Raw genomic sequence first — 12,332 nt, forward strand, 5'->3', positions numbered from 1 at the left:
TGAGATGGCCCCTTTAAAATGCATGACTTGCTACTAATGGAATGAGATGTGTACAGTGCATTATGCCAACAAGGCGTCAAAGCGCTGACAGTGGTTAAAAAAATAACATCCGCTACAACCAGAGAGCTGCCATCAGGGAAGGGAAAAGTGCATGGACGTCGATTCATCACAATGCCACGGGTAACTGAAGTGACATCACATGCCATGTTATCCCCGCCTGATGTCACAAGAAGTGACATCACGGACTTTGACCTGGGGACGTAACAGGAAGTAACATCACCAACCCTTTGACCCACCCAAATGATGTCACGGGAAATGACATCGCAGGGAATTTGAGCTGATGACATTGCAGGATGTGACATGACCTTTGGACCCCATGAAATCAAAGGAAGCAACCTTGCACTACCTTTGGTTGGTGCTATCACAGGAAGTGATGCATCTAACTTTTGGTTACTTACATCACACACAGAGGCTAGAAAATCTCTACAGATACAAAATAAGTACCCTATAAACATACATACTTCAAATCCCATTGAAAATGCATCTAAATGCATTGTTTCAGGTAATATGTTTCAGGCATATTAACCCTCTGCACTACCTTAAATTGAAAACTGCCACTAGACAAAACTCCCATCTCTCTCCAGCAGGTACATTAATAAAAGACAAGAGCTAACTTGAAGCTTTTATTGTTGCCTGAAAACTGCTGAATATATAAGGAATGTGGCAGTGCTTTTAAACAGCTACACTGCTACAAAACTAGCCCCCACTAACAAAAGTTAATCCCCACCATTCCAGCCTCCCTGGGAAACGCCTGCCTGTTGCCTGATGTCCGGTACGGCCTTTCCGGCCTTAGTGGTGTTCAAAACAGACAATGGGCCTCATTACGAGTGTGGCGGTCTACAAACCGCCTCACTCACGGTGGCGGTCAGGATCGCTGCCAATGCAGCCCATGTAAAGCACCACAGCCCTTATTTGAAGACTGCAGTTCTTAACGACGGAAAAGAAGGAGCCCTGTCTTCTTCCGTAAAGACCCTCCTTGAAAGTTACGAAATACAGTTAACCAGCACTGGGTGGGCATTTGGTGAAAAACACCTAAAGCATCCTGAGTCTGGGACAGGTGTAAGACATTTAACAAGTTCATGGTTGCATCAGGAGGTTTTAGAGACAAGCCCTTAGAAGACAAAAACCAATGTGTGATGCAGGATATCAACCTGAAGTAGAGTACATGCCCCTTGATAAGACACTATAGACTTGGTCTTTTTTACTGACTTAGGAGTTAATATGACTTCTTGAGGGGTTCCTTTATATTAGATTCATACATTGCATTTCACTTTCCTGAAAGCCATTCCAACAAGTGCATCCGGTACCTTTGAGCGCCTACATGAACATGTGTCCATGATAAGCCATATGTTACCATGCCCATGATAAAAGAACAGGTCCATTGAAACTTGTCTCCCTAAGTGTTAAAAGCATCTCACACTACATTAAGAGGAAATAGATCCTACAGTAGTTACATACCAAATATATGTACATCAGATTACTGCTGGAAACACACCTCTCCCCCACTGTAACCGAAACACTGAAGAGAGAGTGAGTGGTATTGGTTATAGGAAGAAGTTACACTTGTCAAGAACAAAAGACACAATCAAGGCCCTCACTACTAAACCTAGGGTGATATGTATACTGTTAAAAAAAAAAACTCCCTCCTAAAATTCTGAAATGTAGTGGGGTCAATATGTCCAACATGTATTCACTAGAATTAAAGTCTCACATGAAGTAATGATCATTCGTTCCATGTGTGCACCTATTTCTCCTCTGCCTTTTTTTTTTACAACACTGAATTGCCTCATGGTTGGATTCATCCTCACACCAACAATTATATAAGAACATTTGAATTTAGCACTATCGAGTCCCAGACAAAGAGATTTTTTCTGGAAGCCTAGTGACCCAGGAGGATACCGTAGGCCGGTGCATCACTGTGCCGCACAGAGGGCCCACAACCGGACAAAGACATGTATGACCTCCTTGAGCCAGAGATTGACTCGGAGAGCCGCAGGTAAGACTTTTAATGTCGCTGTCAGCCTTGTTCTCTTGTTCCCCTTTCAGAGTGTGTTTTCTAATGAGACACCACCTTCATTGTGTGTGGGTCACTATTTAATCAATGGAGACTTGTGGGTTTTACAATCCCCAGGAGCGTTTAGAAGCACTATGCGTGCTGAGTGGGAGCCTGCCTCAAAACCAGCCTGTTTGCTCACCCCACCACTTTGAAATGTCACCAGCTACCACTGATGACCAGTGCTGCTCTGAACTCAACCGGAAATAAGTGGGAAGGCCTTTTTCAGTATTTTAATGATACAAAAGCAAGAACTCATGGTTCTATTTATCACTGGCTACTCGTTGTTTATGACTCGGGCCACCTGGAACTGCAGGATGGTCTCGATTCTTGTAGGTTCTGCTTTGACCAAGGTAAGGGCAGCCCTTTCTGGTAGCCACGGTGCTGCTGACGATGGGACAGCAAAAGGCAGTCTGTGCCCTCCAGAAGGAGTCCCAGAGGAAAAAACCCCAAAGGAAAAAACCTCTATGGCTGGTACTCCCTGGAACAAAAATAAGAACAAAATGTAAGTCTTCCAACAAGAAAACAAATACTGGAAGAAACTGGAACAGGCAAAGAAAAAAGCTGGAGAAAAACAACGTGATCACCACCAAAGGAAGTGTTGCAGCACAAGGAGAACAAGAATCACACTCCTTATATACCCTAAAACAGGAAATGACAGACAGGAAGAAAAAAGACGCCATGTTGGATTGGGACCACAGGAGAACATAGAGGAAGGCACCATTTTGGAAAAGGATCCTAATGCATGCAGAGAAAGGGTAGAAGCAAGGCATGCTGGGATAAAGAAGACCATGGCTTCTAAGTGTAAAAAAGGAAAGAAAGAAGAAAAGGAGAAAAGAAGAAAAGAACAGGCTTCCCCAGGTAAGCGAGGGGTCAGGGGGAGAGGGTGCCTACTTTTAATATCGAGGGTGCGCCATGCCCTGAACTCGCCGAGGCCCAATGCCCACTTTAGGGCCTCGTGCGAGAAAATACAAGAAAAAAGGGGCATGGCATGTTCGGCGGCCGAGAACATGAACTGCGGCTCCAACCGTGCCCGAGCAGATCGCTCTGCCCGGGTCGTGGCAGGCTGTGGCGCGACACAATTGACCTGGGTGTCAAAGGTAAGAGAGTTGCTGAAAATAATCCCTAAGTTTCTAGTAGAGGCCACTGGGGTAAGTAAAGGGTCGTTTGTCTTAGGCTAGAGTTCTGACCACACTGACTGTTGTGCCCCAACGACCAAGATCTCCATCTTTTCTGCATTTATTTTCAAGCAATTCTCCTTCAGCCATGCGCTGACACTGATCATACAGAGATTGAATTTTTCAGCTACCAAGGGCAAACCATCTGTTATAGAAACTATGATTTGGGTGTTGTCTCCATAGGACAACACCTGAAAGCCAAATGACGGCACCAGTCTAGCCAGGGGAAAACATATATGTTGGATAAAGTGAGACTGAAGGAGGATACCTGAGGGAGTCCGCATGGGGAGCTGAAACGGTTCTGCCCTGACATTGACACCGCTGACTGTTTGAGTCCTGTTTGTCAAAAAGGACCCAAAGAGGTCCACAGCTGTTTCCCTCAACCCTGCTTGATGCAATCTTCACACCAAGCGGGATGGGGAGATCATGTAAAATTCCACTGACTGATCCAATCTTACCAAGATAGTGGTGCCGCCCTGATTAACCTGGCAGCCAATGGAATCTGTAGCGACAACCAGTGATGACTTTGTGCTAATAATTCCAAATATTCACTGTGGTAGAAAAATATCAGTAATCTAAAAATGTTTTATATGCTTTAAATCCTCACCACATTTTATAAATGTTCTCTCAAATTCTGCTTGCCTCACCGACCAGCCCCCACATTCAGTCTGTGGGCTCCCTTTCGTCTGTTTACTGTGGGCAAACACCTGTCAAGGCTATATACCAAGGGAAGGGCTACAATAACAAGCATTTGCAATGCAACAGGTCTTGCGTTTGCTTGAGCTATTGCAATTACCATTGTAAACTCCAAACTGGACTTTTCTTGCCACATAAATTGAAAATGAAAATAAAACAGTTTCACATAACCAACTGGCCTTTTCTTGCCATATAAACTGAAAAGTTTCCCATAAGCGAGGTTACGGCTGCCATCAGTGCAAAGCAGACACACAAATGGAAATAAAAGTTCACTCGTAGTGAAACCTATTGGCAAAAGTGCAATTATCTATGTAACCTGCAAAAGTGCAATTAACTATGTAATAGAGTCGATGTCATGCAAAGCGCTCGACTTCTGCCCAGCGAGATCGCGCTGCGAAAAAAAGAGTAAAAGTAGTCCAGAAACCAGATGGAAAATGTGGAGCCTCGTATGTTTTCAGTACTTGGTCGCTGCGCTCGAGGAGGGCTAAACACCAGAAAAGACATGACTTATGCATGCCTTTCAATAATGAAAGCAAGCAGATTTTAAAAGGCAAACCCACGAACCAATGAAAGTGACCGGCGTGACATGGGCGTGGTTTGAAGCCCAAAGAGAGATTACAACACTGGACGGTGCGCCTTGCGCTCGCCCCTAAAAATTGTGTGTAATTCATTATGGATGTGACTGGGAAGCCACACGCCTCTGCTGGGTACATAATAATACTACTAGAACTTCGAAGGAGAGCCCTGAGCCTTTCACAGCCCAACCACTCTACTCCATGATGCCCATTATAAAAGCTGTGCGCGTCATCCTCGTCTGCTCAAAGCTCCGAGAGTCCCATCCTGCATTCTCTGCAGCTCGACACCCCATCCTCTAGAAGGGAAGGACTAAGGAGAGAGGTCTACCTCTGCATACACAGAGATTTAAGGCATTCTGGTCAAGTTGCAGTTGCACTAACACATTCAGTTCAGCCGGCGGTGGTCTTCTGAGCAGCTCTTTCTGCAGCGGCACTCATTCGTTTACAAATGAAGCACTGGTTAGCTGGTACTTGAATGACTGAGCTCCCAAGCTCTCAAGAATCGTACACTGTGCTTGATGTCTGCATGACAGCTTGTAACAACCATGGAAGCCTAACCGAATGACAGTTTAACATCGCTATCTAAGACATCCTACATCAAATTCTTGGATGAATACTTGCAGTGGGCATGGCAACCGTGTGACAACCTGTAATTCCCTTATGCATATCCAAGTCTCTAGTAATGTGAACATGCTATATAATCAGGGCCACTGGAATTATGCAGGAGGGAAGCACTAAATTATGCAGCATGGGAACACTGAATTATGCGACAAAAAAAGGCAAATTATGAAGCATAATGCAACACATACATATTACGTCATTATATTGTCATTTTTATGGTAATATTGTCCGGGCAAAGTTTCACCTCATTAGTACCAGTTTAATAACCAAACGCATAAATAGGCAACTGGAAGATGACCAGTTAATCTATGTGAAGGGTCTTCCAATGCAAGCAAACATGTATTGCCATGTTTTTAGTAACTTTTGATCCATGTGAGTTAAAATCTGCAGATTATGCGACAGATAATGGATTATGTGACAAATGCAGCAACTCCTTAAATATACAAAAAAAGCTGCGACCGCAGAATGGTATAATTCCAGTGGCCCCGCATATAATGCAAATTGCATGACTGTTTGTACCATCCATATATATACATTTAGCAAATTGAACCATGACAGATTGAGACAAATTACAAAACAACTGTGTAATACAAAACATGAGTGAACATAACACCTTATGCATGACAACGTCTCTAATTTTGGGGCGTAAGAAGCAACATGTAACCCATCCACAAAGCACTTCAGCAACTCGATAAGTGATAGCAATACCATATGGACTTGATCTTTGGAAGCACTTGCATCCTTCTCATAGGCCCTGCTCCTTTACAGAAACGTTTACTGTAAGCCCACCTTAGTGCAGCTGCATGCCAATATGCCTTGACAACCTGAAGAACCTGCTGCACAAGGTTGCATGTGTTGTTTACAAATTGGACACGCACTGTCAGTGCCAAAGCTGAGTGTTTTCAGCAACTGTCTGTTGCTTGACAATTAGCCCTGAGGAAGGCTGCTGACCTACCGAAACAGGTTTGGGATGTCTTTACCTTTTCCATATATCTGACACAGAAATATAGACCTTGATGAATGGGAAGGACCAGACTGCCTATTCACCATGGCCAATTTATGGCCTGCTCACTAGATATATAAAGGTAGAAGGTCTCCAGTTCCATCTTTAGTTCTCAGAACTATTGCTGCTCTTTTGCTGCTCATCTTATCAAAACAGTCAGAATAATGTATTCCAAATACCAATTTATTAATGTTTCTCCAGTCAAAGTGTGACGATTCCACCACCAGACAGACAAATGCATGCACATATGGTCCTAGGCACTTTGGGCCATATGTAATAAAGCATTTTCCCATAGACACAGAATGGGTAAAATCCTTTGGTACATCTGGCCCATGGACCCTAATTCTCTATCTCCCCTACACCAGGGTACAACAATCACCCACTTAGGGCTATGAGACTGACAACCAGTGTGGTATGAGCATTTTGAAAGCCATCATTCTATTCAGAAGGCTCCTCGCTCATGCCTTTCCCCGATTCACCTTCTATGTCTCCCTGAAGACGATGGGCGGTGGTCTCATTGGTACAATGCAAGCAATCAGTGTGACATCACATAAAACAAGCATTTGCAATGCAACGGGTCTCGCGTTTGCTCATGTTAGAGCTGATCGCCTTGTAAACTAGTAACCCGACTTTTCATCTATCGGCAAAAGTGCTTTTATGTAAGTAACCCGAAAAAGTTAAATTAACTGTGTAAAGCGCTCGACTTCTGCCAAGCGAAATCGCGCTAGGAAAATAGAGAAAAGGTAGTCCACGATCCGACAGAAAACAGCGAGCCTCGCATGTTTTCTGTACTTGGTCGCTGCGCACGAGGAGGGCTAACCACCGGAAAAGGCATGACATGTGCATGCCTTTCACTAATGAAAGCAAGCAGATTTTACTAGGCAAGCCCACGAACCAATCAAACACACTGACGTGATGTCGACAGGGCTCCGAGCCCCTTTCTAATAACTAAAGTGTCTTGTAGCGATACGCATGCGCGCGCGCAAGCAACGCAGGCTCAACCCTAAAAATGTCTGGTACTCGGATAGGTGGTGGAGGAAGAGGATGGCAGAGGAGAGCACTCTCAGTAGGAGGGGCTGGGAGTTTAGAGAAGAGGGTAGGCACTCCCAGGGGTGAGGCGGGGGGTAAATCAAACAGGGTCAGACCGGCACAAAATATAGGTCCGAGCACCAAAATAATAGTGTCCCCCCACCCTCCCATTAGCAAATCACAAGGCTAAAAAATGGCTCACCTTTGTAATTCAGGGCAGTTATGAACTAGTAAAATCTCTCTTTGTGGGTGTTTTGCAAGGAATGGGAGACTGCATGCATTTGTGTTTGCTGCAGTTGATGTTTGTAGTAATATCAGGGAAATCAACAGTAAAAAGTGACTAAGTGGACCATAAAACGGGACCACAAACTGCTAAAAAAACAGGTCCACGAACTGATCTGTCAGACCAGCCCATTGGGCACTGCCCAATTGCCCTGTAGAACAGCCCCACCCTGAATCCAAAGCATTTGGGGTGAATTCTAAACAAAAAAATGAATTTATCTCATGTTCTACCAATCATTTTATTGTTGTCACTCTATTCGTGCACATCCGTGGACCAGAGGGTTGCGCTTTCACTGATCATGTCTTGCACTCACAGGAAAATTAAGGCCAGGAGAGTGAGCAGGGAGACTCCACGGAGACCTTGGAGTGTGGACTACACATAACCAACTCCGGGGTGACTAGGCCAGAGACTATAACGTCTGCCTGGTTGTCAGTCATATGATATTGCAGTTTTCCTACTAACATTCAACAAAGGTGTGTTGGCTGAATCTAGACTGTGTCACTGTTCACTGACACTAAATAACATGCATCTCAGTAAGGGGTAGGTCCAGAAATGGTCACTTTTTTATGGCTTTTCTTTTTATATCTAATCTTCTTCAAAAGTCTTCTGTGAAACGACCAATACATTTCAAGACACAATTACAGCCATTAAATTAATGTCTTTACTTTGACAAATGAAATCGCTAAGGCTGAGAAGATATTTCACTTCTCACCTGGATTTTAAGGTGTGTGCAGTTTGTTAAACAATAGACTGCAGTCTCTGTAACAGGACCAGCTCTCCACTGCAGCACTCTCCACCCCACCCTGGAGTCAGAAAGGAGGGCAGAACAGCCAATTCATTGTTCTTCTATTTACTTCCGTCTCAGCAGGAGGCTTACTGAAATAGCTGAGTTAAACAAGCATTTGCAATGCAATGGGTCTCGCGTTTGCTCGAGTTAGAGCTATTTAGCGTTGTAAATGCCTAACTGGACTTTTCTTGCCACATAAATTGAAAATGAAAAGTAAAGCAGTTGACATAAGCAAGCCGATTCAAAGCGCCATGGCTGCCATTAGCATGAGTGCGAAGGAGAGACACAAAAGGAAAAATAGGTTTGTTTGCAGTCAAACCTATCGGCAAACGTGCAATTATTCAAGTAACAAGATCAGTGTACACGGCGGTAACAAAACTGCTCCAAGGAGGGACAAATGGTAATCATTTACCAATGATAACAAAGGATTTTTGAACGGCAAGCCCACAAATGAGTGATAGTGATGAGCGTGCGGTGGGCGTGGTTAAAAGCCCACAGATAGGTTACAACACGTCAGAGCGCTTGCGAGCTTGACCTAAAAAGTGTGTAATTGGAAAACAAGGTTTATTCTTTAGCTGCAAAAAGAAAAGTACCAATACTATTTAATATGAAAAAAATAATAGTGGAACACAGCTTCCAGTAGTTCCCACTCAATTCAACCTCTGGCTTCCCCCTATAGTTTTAAATTCCAAAGGGAGAGCCTACAGCTGTGTGTGATTGTGCCTCTAAGTTTGTAATGTACCACTTACTTCAAAAGATGCAGCAAGGCAGCATGCGGTGTGATGTACTCAAAGCGGTAATCTGCATTCTAAGGAGCCCCACTCTTCCTCGTCACAGCCTTTGTTGTATGAGGGCTCTCAAATTTCAGAGATGGTCCCACGCTTTCTCTCCAATTTCCCAAGCTTTAAAACTCATCCCACGGAAAGAACCTATGATTCAGCCCCCACTTTAAGTGACCGCTGATGCATCTAGCCCAGCAGTGACTTCACAAGCTAGTTTGGCCCACAGCCGGGACAGAGAGGGAGGGAACAATGACTATGTTAGGAAAGATCTGGGCTGGTATAATGAAAACTATCAGTAAGTAATCCAGAAATCTCCATTTCCCTCTATCTGGTTTCACGCCTCATCATCTTACACCAAACGCTAAAGACAGACAATGTGCACAAAACAATATTTACAGTCCTGCACAACACTGGTGGGCTTATTTTCAAGCCTTGTGCGCCGCCAGTGTGTCACTTTTTGTGACGCACCGGCGGCACATAGAGCAGGCGCATATCTACACTTTGTGTGGCTTTCCATGGCATTGTAGATATGGTAAATGGCATTACTGCGTTGCCTTACATTGCATCAGGGAGGCATTCCATGGGCGTTCCATGGGGTTTTCCCATGCAACACCCATGGGTTTTGACGCATTCCCAGATTTACAATAATCTGTAAATCTGGGACTGTGTCAATGTTTTACGCCTCCCCAGCAGAGGTGTAACAAGGAGAACTGTCTCTATTTCTCCTTGTTGTTTCCTTCTTCTATATGTGCTGCATTCTGCAAAACACATAGAAAGAGGAAAAAGCCTCCATGGACTGTTTTTGTGCAAGAAGGTGTCCCTTTCTGCACAAAAACAATCCTGTCTGTGAGGCAGGAATCCTTGTACCATGGTGTAAGGGTACCTGCGTCGGCGCTAGGCAGCCCATTGTGCGCTACTGCAGGGGGAGAGGACAGAAATGTGCTGTATCTTGATGCTTCGGCTCATTTCAGCCCTTTTGCTGTGGGGCAGGGCAGCAGAGCAAGGAAACTTGCTATGCTGTCCTGCGCCACTGACTTGTAAATAAGCCCCTGGGTTTATTGAGACATACAAATCAGAGCTGACGCATGAAGAACAATATTAGCAAACCTAACAGAAGGCCCACCCACCTGAAATCAGTAATGCCGCACAAGCATAAAAAGTTAGGCTTAGGTGAGTGATCTACAAATTGAAGACATGAACACTCCCCTCAAATCAACCTGTGACACAGCGAGCACTGCTGTTGGTGTTTCAGGACATGTATGGGATTATGCATGTGGACCAAAGGACAACTCTTTAGAGGAGCTACAGGTGACTACATGGCAATGATGACCTCCTAAAAGCAGACTAACTGCATTATGAAGAAGAAAAAGAGGACCAACGTGAAAGAGGAATCACCAACCTCAGACACTTCACTGTCTGCTTCTTCTCCTCCCCTAACTTTGGACAAAATAGTGTTGGCCCAAAGAAGCAAAGTAGCAAAAGGGAAGCCTTCTGGCTTATCCCAGCCTTCAGTGCTCACAGCCAGATCTGCTTTCTCTTCCCAAAAGTAGACGATGCACGAAATTAATTGAAACGCAATGCATTGGTCATGATATTTGGGAGGAATTGGAGCTGCTTCTAAATAGACACCAGAATGCCTGCACTGTTCACGGCATCCTCAATCAAGGACCATCGAGGCATCTCAGAGCGCTCTTCATACAGAGTGGGTCATAGACATGAGTGGACAAATAGACCAGAAACATATAACTGATAGGGACCAACAAAAACCTTTGCTATAGGCCCAATGGAACATTTCAGTCATTGGTTGCTTCTGAAAATGTAAATGCCTTTCTTCTGGTCTGAGACCTACCATAAGCTCATTCTGCAGTATAGTACTCGGGGTGGCCAATGTACTTCTACCTGATCCGATTTCTTTAGATTTCAGTCGTCTAATTGTTGGGCTAGCTATTGACAGGCTTCCATAGTGTCCACCAAGTGTCTTTGTGATATTTAGTAGCTCTTTCTACACACCTCTGTGTAAGAAACGATCAGTACCTTGAATTCAATGTGTCTCAAGACTGGAAGTCAGTGCTGCAATGAAGACAAGTTAGGAGACACAGTCCCTCTTTTTCGCAGCTTACAAATGTGCTAGGGCTGCCCAAAGAAGTTGCTGCATGATCACAGTTTTCCACTGTTCACTCTGCAATGTCTTGGGATCAATGGGTCTATCTTTGCGAGCTTTGGAATTGAGACTCAAACCACTAGATAGTGCACAACTTCTTGGAAATCACAGAATCCTAATGTGTTGTTTCAGTCACTCCCACAAGATGACTCCTCATAAAATCGAGCAGACGTAAACCAGGCATATAATAATTGGAATTCACTGAAAGAACGCTGAGGTCCTTGAAAGTCAAAAGTGATGCGCCTATGTAAAGCGAAACACCTGCTGGCCTTTTCTGCACATTTTTCTTATCCTAGGTTCTATTATCTCATCCTTGCAATTCTGTTTTTCATCAGGGAAACATCTCTAGAAGATATAAGGTTCCTCTGGGCAGGCTCCTGGTTATCCTGTGCATCGCCAGCACTGCAGCAACAGTCCTCTCAATGATTTGTTGCAACTGAGAGGACAGACTAATGGGAGAGAAGCAATACCATTGTTTTGACTGTGCCACAAAGCAGCTTCTTCTTTTCCTTATGTCTGTAAAGGGCAACAAACTCTGAGCATGATGCAGTTATACCCTCTCTCACCTCAAAGGAAGACGTAAAGCCATACAAATTCAGATTCAGAGGGTCCATGCATGTTGGCAGAGCCTTCATGCATCACTGGCAGGTGTCTAGCCGAGTAACAACAGTGGAGACCTTACTCTCGCATCCGGTCTGGCCACAGCCCAGGGATTGCAAACCATTACAGCACAACTGTGCACCATTCAGAGAACCATTAATGGAAAGAGAAACCAATGATTCCGGAAAAATAATGCCAGTCTTAACTTAAGGTTAACTTAAGCTTGCCAATTACAATGCAGGTAAACAAGGATGAACAGCTATTCAATTGAAACCTGTTGGTTTAGTCTGAAAGCATAGTGATGGTGTGGTAGAGGTGGAGTCAAGAGGCCTCGAAGATTCTGCTTTGTAAAGTATGAATTTACTTTCTGTGTCTTGTATGAATTGAATGTTGTGCTTCTTTGTGATTGTTGTCATGTTGCTATCTGGGTGTTGTGTATTATGTGTACAGGGTGGATATTCATGTTTTTACTGTATTGGAGTGAGGTGCATTTTGTCAACTATG

At 44.2% G+C, this 12,332-nt stretch overlaps 1 protein-coding gene across 1 annotated transcript in view; it reads right to left on the reverse strand.

Moving 5' to 3' along the window:
* Positions 1-12,332, reverse strand: part of NEK11 (NIMA related kinase 11) — a 613,419-nt gene that overhangs the window by 594,643 nt on the left and 6,444 nt on the right. The window lies entirely within an intron of this gene.

The sequence above is a fragment of the Pleurodeles waltl genome, chromosome 10 (assembly GCF_031143425.1).
Source record: "Pleurodeles waltl isolate 20211129_DDA chromosome 10, aPleWal1.hap1.20221129, whole genome shotgun sequence".
NCBI lineage: Eukaryota > Metazoa > Chordata > Amphibia > Caudata > Salamandridae > Pleurodeles > Pleurodeles waltl.